At 39.5% G+C, this 15000-nt stretch overlaps 2 protein-coding genes across 3 annotated transcripts in view; one reads left to right on the forward strand and one right to left on the reverse strand.

Annotated features, from left to right (window-relative positions):
• Window positions 1-2208, forward strand: part of LOC145487550 (zinc finger protein 830-like) — a 105152-nt gene extending 102944 nt beyond the window's left edge. Inside the window, exon 12 of one of the 2 annotated variants that reach the window (XM_081466378.1) lies at window positions 1-2208. This exon is cut by the window's left edge and continues 837 nt beyond it. The gene's annotated coding sequence lies outside the window, so the exon portion shown is untranslated. The other variant, XM_081466379.1, reaches the window with a different exon arrangement.
• Window positions 1-15000, reverse strand: part of LOC145487527 (uncharacterized) — a 572009-nt gene that overhangs the window by 435711 nt on the left and 121298 nt on the right. The window lies entirely within an intron of this gene.

The following is a 15000-nucleotide window of genomic DNA, read 5'->3' on the forward strand; positions in this document are numbered from 1 at the left end:
CGAAAAATTGTCTAAGTCAAGTTCTAGAACAATCTAGAACCGGACGTCATTCAGCCGTGACCAATTTGTCTAAGAACATTCCAGAACATTCTGATCCTTATGTAATTACTCAGATTAGAAACTGTGTCAAACTACTTAATTTAGCTCCTAATAGAAGTTTCAAGAACTTTAAGCCTCATGTATATTAGGGCGAGAGTCTCTTCTGTAGGAGAGATTGGTTCAAATTTGAAGAAGCTTAGTGTTGTAAATTCGTGAAGTTACCTTACGGAAATAAATTGGTTTGTTGCTGTTACCAGCGATCTTGAGTTTTGTCTGGAAACAACCTTGCTCTACAACGATACCAATGAGAAAGCACTGACGTCATAGCCAAACTGGACAGACGAGTTTCTGACACCGGCTGGATTTGATTATTCAAAATGGCAGACATACCTTAATTTAAGGTTATAATATGCCAATTTGCCAAACATTCTTTAGATGCACCCTTATGTTCTGTAACGACTTTGTAATTTACGCTATACATACAGTTAGATATTAAAATCTGCGTTCACCTTGTGTATCTTGAGATACAGTAGCCAGATTAAGCCTTGATTGATGACGTTCGTTTAAGATTCTCTCAGCCATCTAAAATTGCACGTTGCAGCGAAAGGGTAGTTCAAATTCGTCGACAATGTCTACCGTCTACGAATGCCTACGAGCGAAAACACCTTCCAGTGTCTCGCCGCCTAAAGTATCACAATTTTCAATGTTATTCCACCAGATATCATTGTCTCCGCAACATTTAGATTTGAGGTCAATTAAGTAGCGAGATCCGCGAGAACTGGAAGCTATGGAAACAGTAATACTGTAATAATTACTTGGTTTGGAGCGGGAAAGCCCCGAGTATCAACTCGCCATGTTCAAGGACGTTATTGATGAAGATGGCCTTTAAGTGTTCGAAAGCCTTAAGCTATACTGAAGCTATACGTGTAGTAATGGGGAAGATGAAAAAGGAAGGAAAAACTTCCTACCGAAACGCTCGACAACTTAATCGCAGAATTAAAAGAACCTTGGTAAAGAGCTGCAATTTCGGGTGTAGTGTGGACGGCTGGGACTAATCTTCCTAGGCTCCTAATTAAGTCAATACTAGTAATCAGACGGCGTTCTTTAATGAGTCCAAGGAGAAAAAAATCGGAGGTCCCGCGCAAAGGAGAAATGCACCATGAATAAAAACAGTACACAAAATAAATATTTAGGAGTGGACCTCTTTAAGGATCTTAGTCATGTTTAATATTCGTTTTATGTTACTAGCATTATCACGAAGGCTGACCCGGTGGCTAAATAAAGTTTTACTTTACTTACTTTTACTGTTGGATTTATCAGGAGAAACCTGGAACACATTAAGAAAAACTATTGTTATTCATTAGTAAGAGACCATCTGTGTGGGATTCACCTACCCAAAAGGAAATTCATAACAGCCAGATCTTGGGTATACAATTTATTATCGTATAACAGGATATGTGATTCACATACCTAAAGGGAAATTCATGACATGCCATCCAGTTCTAAGGTGTATAACGACAAGCCGCTCGTTTTGTTAAACATTTTCATGATCGAATACCAGGGTATGTGACCGGTCTCTTGAATGAGCTAATAACGATAACGCATCTCATTAAATACAGTCGAAATACAGTCGAATCAGTCGCACGGAGTTTGTCTACTATAAACGAGCACGCAATTGCAAATGTTTGCTCATATTTGTGCTTCCAGCTTGGAATAATGTACGTAAAAAATATACTTTTACAAATAGGCTTTTACGCTTAAACATTACCAGTTAATATGAAAATATTTAGCAAGAAATTTGAGGGCTGATGTAGATATTTTTAGCATAGTTACTGATCATACCCAGCGGTAGAAAATAATTCATCTTTTAAGATGTTAACCCCCCGGTATTAACCCTTAGAGCGAGCAAAACAACTAATTGGTTACTTAAATTTGATTGAAGCTCTTCAAAATGCACAATGTTGTGAGAAATAAATTTAAATCCTCTGTTGATGGGAAGAGAGTAACCTAATGTCACTGTATTGGATTTGGAAGAAAAGTCATTTGGGCATGCAGACTCAGTCCCCAAAATATCCTAATTAGAGGTATTACGGATTGCAAAGGAAATGTTTTTAACTAAGAGAATACCATCGTTATTAAGATGGTTTTCTAGAATGTTTGAATTAGCTTGAATTATCGATGAAAGACCAAGAATATTGATGACACGACGAGCTCAACAAGTTGTTTACCCGTCTCACTTTGTTGTTGAGTGTGGAATCACGACGACAAATGATACTGGAAACGAAAACCTTGCGTTTTTTAGCTGGGCCTTCAGCTTCATTTGCTAATTCGATGATGTTGTTTGCTACTGAGCGGGAATCACGATTAAAGTCGTTTGTTCCGATGTGGATTACCACTTAATCTGGATCTTTCGCTAAACTTGGAACCATAAATATAACGCTTCATGTCTTCCCGGCTTGGAGCTACAAGGGAAGCATTTGCGAAACACATTTTTCCCATCACATTTCATTCTTCTGGAGTCCACATATTTAATCGTCGAATCGCCCAAAATGATGGTCGATTTAACTTCTACCCGCCGCCCGCCAACAGTTAACCAATCCGTGTTATCATCACGATGAAGAGGTAACGATTTATCGAACTGAGGTGACGCGGTGTTTGTAGGTGTTGGCCGAGTTTGGTCATCATTTTTAACAGTTGTATGGCTGTAACAAGGCAGCTGTCCCATTCATTTTCTAGGGTTCTTACTTTGTTAGATGTCCTTGCATTCGATGAACGTTCATATTCGAAATTCTCTTTTAATTTCTTGACCTCATTTTGAAGAGCAATATTTCCTAGGCGTTCTTGACTAGGTGACGAACTGTTGGTAATTTGCATATTTACCTTCGAGTGAACAAGATGCTGAAGTTCATTACGTTGTTGCTTGACTTTCTGTGAATGGCTCTTAACCATAGAACCACCCTCACACGCGGAAGGGCTTGGCAAAGTCTGGGTTACAGACCGCAGGTTCTGCGAAGAGTTGAAGGAGCAATCCAACGCAATACATTTCATGTATTGCTTTGATACGATATCAGTGACTTTATTTGTTATTTTAATGCCGGGCATTTCATCAAAATTTTGTCTGGTCTACAAATGATACGAAATTCCCAGTTTTTCTCAGATTTTCAAAAAATTCCAACCTATTCTTAAAAAATCCTACAAATTCCAAGTTATTCTCAGAAATTCCTAGGAATTTTTGGGAGGTGAGTATATTTGAGTTGGAATTCCTAGGAATTCCTAGGAATTCCAAATCAGCTCTATGTAAACTTGGAATTCCTAGGAACTCCGAATCCGAATTACCGTGAAAATTCACACCTTAGATTCCTAGGAATTCCTAGGAATTCTCAGGAATTTTTTCCTAAGAATTCTTAGGAAATTCCTAGGAATTCTTAAAGTTATCTCACAAGGGTCGACTGGTTTAATTTGAGGCCGCGAGCGGACATTGCTGAGAGTCTCAGTTCGGTTGAAGAGCAAGCAGGTTTTGCTTTGATGCAAAGAAGTTGCCTAGTTTTTCTCGCAAGATGGCGTAACCAGACCCCTGGATTTGGACGGTATGAGTTGAAGAATACCACTATGACTATGATATCATGATCACCCACCTTGAATAAAAACATTTTATGGGCTGGATCTTCTGAGATATCGCCATCTTCCGTAAACTCAAGTAATATCTTGACCAGTCAAATCAAATCTTTACAATCCCCATACCACTTGAATTGATCCTTCGTGTCCAAGTAGTTGAATCGACTAGCCAAAGATGCAATTGATGATGAATTCTCGTTTGCAAGAGACATTCTTAAACCAATTGAAAACCGACTGAAATACAAAATAGCGGAGCGCGAGAAAAAATACGTCTGAACTCTCCGAGAGTAGATAAGGAAAAAGCACCTGATCTCCAAAGATTACAGAAGAAAGAAGTTATAACCGTCACCAGAGCACATCATGCGATATCCATTTTCTGTAATCTTAATTGTACATGTAACGTGCAATATTCGTTAGATTTTGAAGCGACCGTAGCGGAAGTAGTATGTATCAGGTGAATAGCCCGCTTGGTTCCACATAACAACTGATTTAACGATCGAAAAATGGTTGCAGAACCATTTAATGAGATGCGTTATCGTTATTAGCTCATTCAAGAGACCGGTTCATTTCGGAACATGATTTAAATTTAGCTAAATTTAGATGTTCACGTCTGTTGACTGTTTTGCGTCATGTATACATTTGTTAATTGGTTATTAGAGACATTTTTTCGCGGCAGTAAATTGAATGGCTTTGTTCTCTCTCATTCTTCATGCCAATCATTTCAAGGGGGCGGTAAAGCATAAACAATGGTGTGACTACAGGCAGATTTTTCTCGCCTCGCGCTTCGCGCGCGCTCGTGTATCGCCCTAGAGCCCGCTAATCCGCCTGTACTGCAGGCTAGGCACGAAAACTCTATACAAAACTATGAGCGCTTTTTAGCTCATTCGGAAGTTTGTGGACAGAAATTGTGGACCGTAGCCGGAAGTGAAAGTGTCCTTACCACCCCTCCCCACTTCGGCCTAATAAAGCCCAAATAAACTTCGATTTCGCTGCAATAAGCAAGTACAAAGAATAAAAATAAACGGCACGCAATGCATGCAGAAGCGATGAAGTTTAAAAATTGTTCCCAGAAGATTGGAACGTGAGCAGACAAACTGATTCCTAGACTTTTGTTAGAAATTTTAGGGGTGTACATTTAGGGTAGTCCATTGGTGGTTCATTCAAGTAGTTCATGTACCAGGTCCAACTTGTTAGTCCATGTGCCAGGGGTCAGCGAAATGTACCAAACCAAATAAAAAGCACTCCGCTGAAAAGTTCCTCTCTCTGAAATCAACACCTTATTATCTTTAAAGATATTTGGCAAAGCTAATTACCTCACCGGAAATTAATTTGTTGTTTTAACAATATAGTTGTCCAAGAGAAAATCATTTTCTCTTGACTTGTCATATCGCGTGTGCGACCCGCTTGTCTATCTAAAATTGTATGTATCGAAGAAATGTTTTGAGTTTGCCCGTGAATGCAAATTTACCCGACACTGTATAAACCGAAATCCACTCCCAAATCTTCAGGCCCTTGGAACGACAAACGAGCGGAGATCCTGGAGATCGGCCGTGTTCCATTGAAAAGAACGTTTTTAACGAATTTGGCCATTCGAGATACTAGTGTTATTACGTCATTGAAAATGACAGCTGCTGGTGTTGTGCAATTTTTACTGGTTGATGAAAAAGGTAAACCGCAACAATCTGACAATGGAGCCATCATTTTCGGGCATGGCATCACGCGCGCGTTGATTTGCATTACTTTTGCAGCGCGTGGCGCTGGGAGTAAGTACGACCGCTTGCGATTTATCGTCTCACGGCGGAAGACTTTAGACTTTAGAGCTCACTCGCGCGTTTTTTATGTCCCAGGACGGGATTGATTGCCTTTTCGAAAAAGTCACAGCCAGGAAAAACAAACAAGTCACGTTTTTTCCAGCTAGGGACAGTGTTTTAAATAAGTTTTTAGCAGGCCAGACGCTGAACGTAAACCCCAGCCAGTAAATGGTCTAATGCTAATATTTCCCAGCCAGCGTAATTGCAGGCTGTCGAGCGGGTTTTCTGTCGAGCGGCTCCGTCGGGTACTCCTGTTTGTTACGGGGACTCTGATATGCAAATGCATCACTCACTCACTCACTCGCTCACTCAGGTGTGGACACTGTTCGTAATTACTCGGCCGAACGAGAGCGCCCAAGCCCGGCGCCATGTTGGAATAAAGTAACCGAGCCCGACGCGGCGCCCGACGCCATATTGGAATAGTAACCGTGCAGTCACTGCGAGCCTCACTATCGTGTTTGCGCGGTCACTTAACAATTATTATATGGGCGTGCGTTGGATATGAGTTGACTATAACCAATCTCATATCCAACAAGCGCGAATGGAATAATTGTTTTATTAGATTTGGTGCGTTTGTATACTTGGAAATTAAAGCTTAATTTTATTGGATTTTAATTTTACAAAGCGACCGGAAGTCAATGTGGCAAAAACAACAAGTGGGAAAACACATGACATGCGCGCTGTTTGTAAAATTAGTTGAATGAAAACTTTGAAAGCGAAGCAAGCGAATTTGCTGAATGAAATTACAATCAAGTAGGATTCAAGGAACGTCTATCAAATGAAGGAGATATAACCTTGGTCAGAAAGTTTGAAAAGCGTTCAAGTTCGAGTCATGGAGAAGAGCTGAATAATTGTGCACTTGCACATTGCCATTGTAATAATGCTGCGGAAAACTTTGATCGCCATGTGACACAGACGTTGTGCCAAAATTATTCTCGAAGAGATCTCTTTCAGTATTTCCTTGCTTTGAAAGCCTTGGCATTTCGAGCTGTATGTGTGGAGCTCATTGTGGGCCAGATTCAGAGTCATGGACAGAAACCGTATCTTAGCGTCAGATTCATCTTCAGAATCTCCGAGGCCACCCTGATGGTTTTTCGTGGCTGGCAATGAACCGGGCTTAGGCCATCCCCTTTTTTTTCTCTGTTTAGCGTCGTCCGACCGACCCAGATTTTCGCGTTTTCAAAAAAAAAGAAAAGTTACGCAGAAGGCAACGGCGTTGACAAAACCAGGATCGGACCAGACCAGACCGGATCACGGATCGGATCACAAAAAAAAAGAAAAAAAACCTTTTAAAGAAAAAAGAAAACAAAAAAAATCAAATCGTCTATAAGATAATAATAAATAAAAAATAAAAGTGGAAAACTGAAATATGCTAAATAAAAATAAGAATCCCGAATTTGACGCAATGACATGTTAATTACAGAGAATGACAACAGGTCATTTAAAAAGCCACATAAGCGCCTGATTTACGACGAATTTAAACTGTAATGAACAGGCAGATGTAGTTATATTTGAACGATAGTTGGCTCGAAGCTTGCGTGAACCTTCCATTCTCGTTTTTGAAATTGTTGTTAGTATCAGTAGCTAATTCTCGGCTACTTTTTCGTGTCAGATGTGAGCGTTAAGTTAGCGTTACAGTTAATGAGAAAGCTTACGTACGAAAGCTTAAGGACATGACTTGCTTTAAAGGAGCTACATCACGATTTGCGCATCTTGAAAAAAACTAGCCTAGTTTTTCAAGTTCGTCATTTGCAGTCTTCGTTAATCTTTGCCCTCCTTAACGATCCTCTTTCCGTTTTGATTTGTTCTTGCCTCTTAAGTGCTTTCTATCCTAGAACACGATCATTTTAAGGTTTTATTCCATATAAAGGCAACTCTCTACGACCCTAAAAATGACGCTTAAAATCGTGACGTAACTCCTAAAATGTTGTTTATTCTCGGATTGCGTTATCGTTCACACTATCGATGTTATTCCTATAATTTTTTTGTAAAACAGCTATATTTCCTTGAAATACAAATGGTTTGTTTCGTTTTATTCCAATACGAAATATCGCATTCCAAACTCACATCTTGTAAAAGTATAGACTTGTCTCAGAACGGAAATTGGTTGAAATCATCAGGTGTTTAATTTTTTTGGTGTTTTTAGTTTTTGTGTTTCGATTCATACGTTCGTCCTATTATTACCATGCTTACTCGTTTTATGACAGTTTACCTTTGATGCAGGCGAATATACGAAATATCATTTATCTGAACTGCGGAGAAAGACATGAAGACATGATTGATCATCGCAGTCAAAACCCAACAGCCTGAAAAAAATTCATCTGTGACCAGCTCCCAGTTGGCTTGATATTATAAAAGAATAAAGGAATATCACACCTGAATTAAATAAAACGTTCTGCTCACAGTAGTCACTCTAGTGTAATTTGCTCAACAAAATTTTGAATTTTGAATCTTGAATTTTGAATTTTTTTCCTTTATCCGATCCGTTATCCGATCCGTGATCCGATCCGTGACCCGATCCGTGATCCGATGCGTGATCCGATGCGCGATCCGGTCCGGTCCGGTCCGATCTGGTTTTGTCAACGCCGCAGAAGGCAATGAAGGCAATGACACACTATTTCAAACAATTGTCTCTTTAATCTGAAACATAAGCAATTTTTTGCCTTACAGATTTTTAGTTTTTCCCTGTTCTCGTTTGATTTGAACAACGACGTCGGATTTTCCTTCCTCCATTGCCGTGATGTTGACTTTGTAACCACACCTTGTTGTTTCCAGGCTCCACGGACATTATGCTGAGGTACCGGGCCTCCTAGCTCCAGACTCCTTTTCCAATTTTGTTTTTGTTTTTTCTTTTCCTTTTCCGACAGACTGACCCAAAATCAGCAAACGCATTCTACAATAAACGAAAAAAAAGGGCATGGCCTTACTTCGAATCAGCTCAAAACACTCAACTCCTTGAGGTGTTTTTCGCAAGGACATCGAAAATGTTGGCGCTAGGCTGTCGTCGATTCTCTCGTCCTCATCGGCCAAAAAAGAGACCGCGATAAAACTAGGTCGTCCTCTGTAGCTGTGCGGGATGTTTGCTCTCGGCCGATCCGAGCTTGCTTAAGTCGAACAGTTTCCTCATCTGCTCATTGGAAATTGGTTTCTTACGGACTACGCCGGAAATGACGCCTGTTTTCCTGAGGCCTTTTACAAATGGTCTAATAATTTATTTGCCTGGTCAGAGATAGTGAAAAACGGTTTGTTGTGTGGCGGCAAGCGAAGGAAATGATCAATGGCGGCTTTAATGGATTTAATCGATGAACTTTTACAATACGTGCCATCTTTCTTCCTCGCAGACGTGTAAAAACACTTCAATCGGTTTTGAAAATTTGGTGCCACCAGGACTAGCAAGCCATTCAGTTAACGTTAAGGTAAACATTGTTTTTGTCACATAATCTTCATGAACGCGTAAAATCTCGACGGTCATATTTAATTTTGCAACTTTTAAGGGAAACCGGACTTAACGTACATACGTACCGTTAAATAAGCTAATCTCGAACTTTGTGACTTTTTTGCTGTTACTGGGACGACATTGTCCATAATTTCCTGTATTTCTTCCGTAGATAGATCACCGAATCTGCTTTTTTTCATCCGACGAAACTTAGCTTCACGCGAAAAAGTTTATGCCGAGCGACATTTACCGCATTCATTTTGATATAAGGTCAAACGCAGGTATAAGGGCTGGTAACCGAGATGCAGTGAACCAATCAGAAAGCTAGAATTGCATTATCCAAGGTTGAGAATTTAATAATACTCAATGCGTGCATCGTGCCAGCCCGAATATTGATGATTTTGTAGCTTTTACACGACCATTAATATTAGATCTTTAGCTAAACTGAAGTGGAGTTGACTTCAAATGTTCGAAGTAGTACTATGGCCAACTTAAAGGCTCAATTTCATAAGCATTTGACCCGTCCAGGCGTTAAAAATTACCAGGAGATGAGCATTTGTTTGCTGGAAAGTGACCTGAACTAAATCTCATGCTAATGTGGTAAGCTTTGATGAGAATGTGTCTTGTGCGTCGACCTTAATGAACTTACCTGTGCGAAACGAAAAAATTTTAATGAACGAAACAGCTATTGAAAACAGAACAAACATCGGCACCATTATATAATACTGTAATTTAATTTTTGTGTTTTAGTAACATCTAAACCTGAGGCCAGCCGAAATATTGTTTTAAATGTAGGACATTGTGTCAGTCTTGCAGTAGTCTTTGACTTGTTATCGTTTTACTTTTCAAGTTTGGCTCATTAGGTCTTCTGTGAGATCCAGCGTTTAATCAAGCAGGACCTCCGTTCACAGTTTTGCAGTTTTTAGCACTTAATTTTTTCATGTTGAGTTGTCCACGTTCAACCGACATCGAGTTAAGTTTAGATTAAAGTTGTGTTCTCTATATTTGTCTTGTTTATTTTAGTACATTGATCTGAACTTTGAGTGGGATGTGAAATGCACATAAAAAAATTCCCAAATACTTGATTTTGATAAGCTTAAATGATTTTTACCCTTTCGTTTGTTTACAGTTTTGCTTCCTGATTGAAAAGATAACAAAGGGAAAGAAACCCCCTGTGAGCTCTTTGGAACACATATTTATGGATCGACAGATTTTTTGGATCAACACTGAAAATGCTTGCAAAAGAGGCTACTTATTTTGATGTATTTTACATGCAATATATATAGAGACAAGCGGTCCCACATTGGAAAAGAAGTGCTGTCTCATACTGAAGAAACCTTACCTATAGCCTTGAGCGAAATGCAATGAAAAAGGCCTGAAGCTCGTGCGACCTGAATACATGCGATTTCCCCAGCAGGGAGACAAAGAGTATTCTATGAATTTTTTGGTAGGAGTGTCCTCTGTGACCCAAGAACTCTTAACCTTTACCACTCCATGTTCAGCTGCAATTTTGCCACGCTAGTTATTCTGGACGAATGTGTTTGTGAAATAAGTGCGACCTTGCGTGGTACGACCCCAGCATGTTTTAACAGCCTTTAAAAACATCTCTAGATTACTCAATCCACGAGTTTAGCCATAGGTCTCCTTTGATGAATAAACCATAATTCTACTCAAGCTTATTGGGTATGGGATCATTTTAGAGTCATTATATCATGAGTGTACGTTGGATATGAGATGATAGATAGCCAACGAGGCGCCGAGTTGGCTATAATCATCTCATATCCAACGCGTGCTCGTGGAGTTATGGTTAATTATTTGAGGAATTGGTGGCGGTTTTTAGTAATATCAGGGGCACCCAACGGATCGCTTCGGTAAATTATCTGTTCGGAAGGCCTTTAATGCTCTCTGATTTGTGATGTGAGAAATTTAATGTCTGTTAATTTAATGTCTTCGGATTGTTAAAAATGTCGTTTTGGGTACCGAAAAAAGGTCAACTATCATTTTCGGAAAGGCGATAAGACCTAAGGTTTTCGGGAAATGGACAAAAAGGCCCTAATAAATTCGAGAATACTCAAGTTCCCCTAGAATAACCGAACAGATAAATTTTGTTTTTAGCCCAACCTAAAATTAACCTACAGAGCTTTAAAAGTACTCCAGATAGCCTAAAACAGCGTTTAAAAGCATTCGAGAGAAAACGGTCGTTGAGTGCCCCTGTAATATCATCTAACAAAAAGGCATTTTAGATATGGGTTCATTTTTTAAGTCATTTTTCTCGAAAACAATTTGTCATTTGATCATTTATATGATCTGAAAACGAAATCAAGGATAATCAATTCAAACGTAGCAAGGTAGATAATTTCACAAAAAAAAAGAACGAGGCCATTATCCAGCCATCTTGATCGAACAAGCTTGGTCAATAAAAGATTTGTACACTATTTTCTTGCGGGACATAGCTGGTAATCCCGAGCACGCAAGACAGGCGAGTAGGCCTGTTCAAGGCTATTCCACTATCATTCCTCTTTTTTCCCTTTTCCTTCTTTACCATTTATCTGCTGATTCGGTTTATATTAAAAAGCAGCTGAATGTTACATGGCAGACCTCGTTACTCCCGATGTAGGATATAAAGATATACTGTAAATATAAACATTGTACATTCATTCCCGGGAAGCGCTACGTTTTATCGGTTGGCGGCATGGCCACGCCCCGGGGGGTACTCCCTTATATGAGCTATATAGGTATGTGCGTCCCCAAAGGTTATGGTTTTTCAACCGTTTTGGTCATAAATAGGTATCGATTTCAGCCTATTTTGGTCATTTTGGTCATAAATAGGGTATGGTTTTTGCACTCTAGCCTTGATATGGGTATGTTTTTAAGAAGAAGACACTTTTTCATCATAAAATCAAATTAACAAAAGCCCTTCACAAATTATGTTTACGGTAATTTAACATTGGTCTGAACTAGGGAACATATTATAACGCAGGTCTGAAACAGGGTTCTAATGTAATGGTTAGGTCATAAATAGGGTATCGAATATTTGGTCAGGTCATAAATAGAGTAGGGAATATCGCAGATTTTGGTCATAAATAGGGTAAGGGTTTTGAGAAGCGGACCGCACACCCCCACCCAACTTTTCTGGGAATACCGCCCCCCCCCCCCCCCCACCCCCCGCCACGGGTGGCCACGTTGACAACCGCTTCAGTGAGGTGCGAAAACTGAGAATTTCTTAAGAGGCCGAAAACTCAAGGTTTATTTTTGCGTGAGTTACCTCTATTCAAATGAATTAATGGAGTATGTGGATTTATCGTATTTTAACAAAACTTGGCCAAATTCTTCATCAGATATTAGCCCACCAAAGTGTGTGAGGCTTTTGCGAAGATCGAAATATTTTTTCTGTGACGTCCCATTGACTAACAGCAGTCAGAAAATTTTCTATTGTCCAACTTTAAAAGGGATTTTCTAAGCTACCAATGGAAATATCGAAAAAGCCTCACATACTTTGTTAGCACGTCATCTCCTGAGTGGTAACGCAAAGGCTGGTAATTCAGTTTAGCAATTACGGTTTGTTTGCGTTTAAAGGCTTGCGCGTGCCTATCAAAACAAAAATAGCAAAATTTATTTTTTTATCAAGCATCTGAGCGGGCCGGATTCCTAAATCCTCGAACTTGATTGGCTAATCGTGTGCACATGACCGGTTCAGCTTTTTACGATACGGCCCACGGGCCAGATTTTTTCTTTGCTGCCTAAATTTCGCTTCTAAAAGTTAGCGGTAATCGTCAATCTTTTGCCGTTTTTACACGTCCATCGACGATTAGTCAGCGCAAGTTTATCTCTGTTCACTTTAGAATGGCAAGAAAAGTTACTGTAAGTAAATTCAATTGAGTGTTTTGAAGTTGTGAGGGTTTGCTTGGTTGCTTGTAGCTTGGCGCTGTAATGGCGCGTAATCCTGTGTTTCTCTCGCCGTAAAATTTGAGTCAATTTCAGTCGAGTTTACCTCTGTGATCGTTGCTGTATTTAGGAGAATTTCTGTGGACTACACTTAACGAGTTTCCCCGCTTTCTGCTATTCAATTTACGGTAGAAAAGTCTGATTTCAAGTGATTTTAAAAGCAACGACTGACAGAAATTGTTTTTGTAGTAAAAAACTTCGCACGAAATTTCACACCGCAAAAACAATTTTGGAGAACTTAACTGATGAAATAAATGCAACTAACACAAAGTAGTTCGAAAAAAGCTGTTTTTTAATACATCTTTCTTTGTCTACGATCTGAGTTACTCGCTCGTTGCCAAGATTCTTTACAAATCGTTAGTAGACGGCGCGCAAGCCGATTCAATGGCAAGAGTTGCATAAACAAACCCATTTGTAATCTGCAAAACCAATTTACTGCAGGAAAAAAAAATAAACATGTTATTTGCCGGCTTACGGTCGGTCCGTATGGTGAAAAACTGTGACCTCAGGCTCGGGCTGCCCGAGGCCGCAGGCCGAGGGCAGCATTTTCAAGACCTCGGTCACAGTTTTTCACCATACTGACCTCCCAGCCGGCAAATAACGTATATGTATTGTTATTTTCGGATTCTACAGTTTATTAGGTTTACAATGATATATAGTTTACCGTGGTTTTCTTTAAGCAGCGCTTAAAAAAAGCATTTTCCGGAAGGCACCCCTGAAGGTCTACAGTAACCTTAAGGATGGAAAACTCACGAGGTCTCTCATTCCCATACAAACTCTTACACTTAAGCTATGAGCTTGGGAGACCTGTTCTAAAATTCCCACATTTAATAAAACAACCTAATTCTTTCAGAATTTCTAGAATAATTCTTTCTTCTTTCCACATAATTAAAAACTACTTGCTTGTCTGGGAAGAAAGATTGCGTGACGAGCTCCAAGAGCGTTTGCGTAGGAGGTGAGAAGTTGACCGGAAGCTTTTGGGAATTTGGAATATACGTACTGCGAAATTTTATCTTAGGAAAGTGGTCAAAACTATTATACATATAAGGGACCCACTAGAATAACTTGAGACTACTGTCTCTTTCTATAGCCCCCTACCCTTATCCAGATACCAAGGGTTTCTTTTGTAGCCCCCCCCCCCCCTCATCCCTTGGCAAGTCACCCATGGTCTCCACTACAGCCCACCCCCTTCCCTTGACAAGTGACCCATGGTATCTTTTATAGGGCCCCCTCCCTTCACAACCTACCCATGATATCTTTCATGACCCCCCATCCTCCCTCAAAATAAAAAGTGAGCCAAGAGAACCTCTATTTGCTGCTAACCTATGGTCTCTCGCTTAACCCCCCCACTACACACACAAAAACAAACACACAGAGACAAACAGTATGCCGGGTTGCGCACACTATGGTCACATTATTGCTCCTTTAATCGATCTTTAAGCGATTTCTATTGTATTTTTAACAGTTTTTAATATGAATCTTATTTTATATATCTTAATAATTCTTGTTTATTAGTTTTTAATTCTTAGCAGGACCCCATTGATAACAATACTTTGTATTGAAGGGTTATCCTAAGGAAATAGTCGATTATTATTATTATTATTATTATTATTATTATTATTATTTAGAATATACAATCATCTCTGTGTTTGCATACCTATAAAAATTAGAAACAAACCTTTTGGATGTTTGAAAACAAGTTCGACAATCATGTTAAAGATTTTTTAATGAAGAAACACAAAAAATCACCACATTGTTTTGCGCTCAAGTACATGGTGTCCCTTTAATGAAGCCCTGTTAGGAGGGGTACCCATGTCCCCTGTCTGAAATTCGTCACCAGCCATGTCGGCATTTCGCTAGATTCCCATGTCGCCTGTCAGAATTTCGTCTCAGAGGAGTTGTGTCAGGAAATTTGACCTTTTTCGATTAAAACGAAGCTACATGTATAACACATCGTAATACCTTTGTTTATTAAAAAAAAAAAACCGACACAGTGCTCTCAAGTCTCACACATTGAGCATGAGGCTCACGCAAACGAATTCAATCTTGCGCTCTCGCGCTGAAACGATTATTTCTCACGCATTGAAGGTTCCTTGTTGTTTTAGTCAAGTACATATATAATTAAGTATCTCTTTGGATATAATTTACTCCTTG

Source organism: Orbicella franksi, chromosome 5, assembly GCF_964199315.1.
Source record: "Orbicella franksi chromosome 5, jaOrbFran1.1, whole genome shotgun sequence".
NCBI classification, from domain to species: Eukaryota; Metazoa; Cnidaria; class Anthozoa; order Scleractinia; family Merulinidae; genus Orbicella; species Orbicella franksi.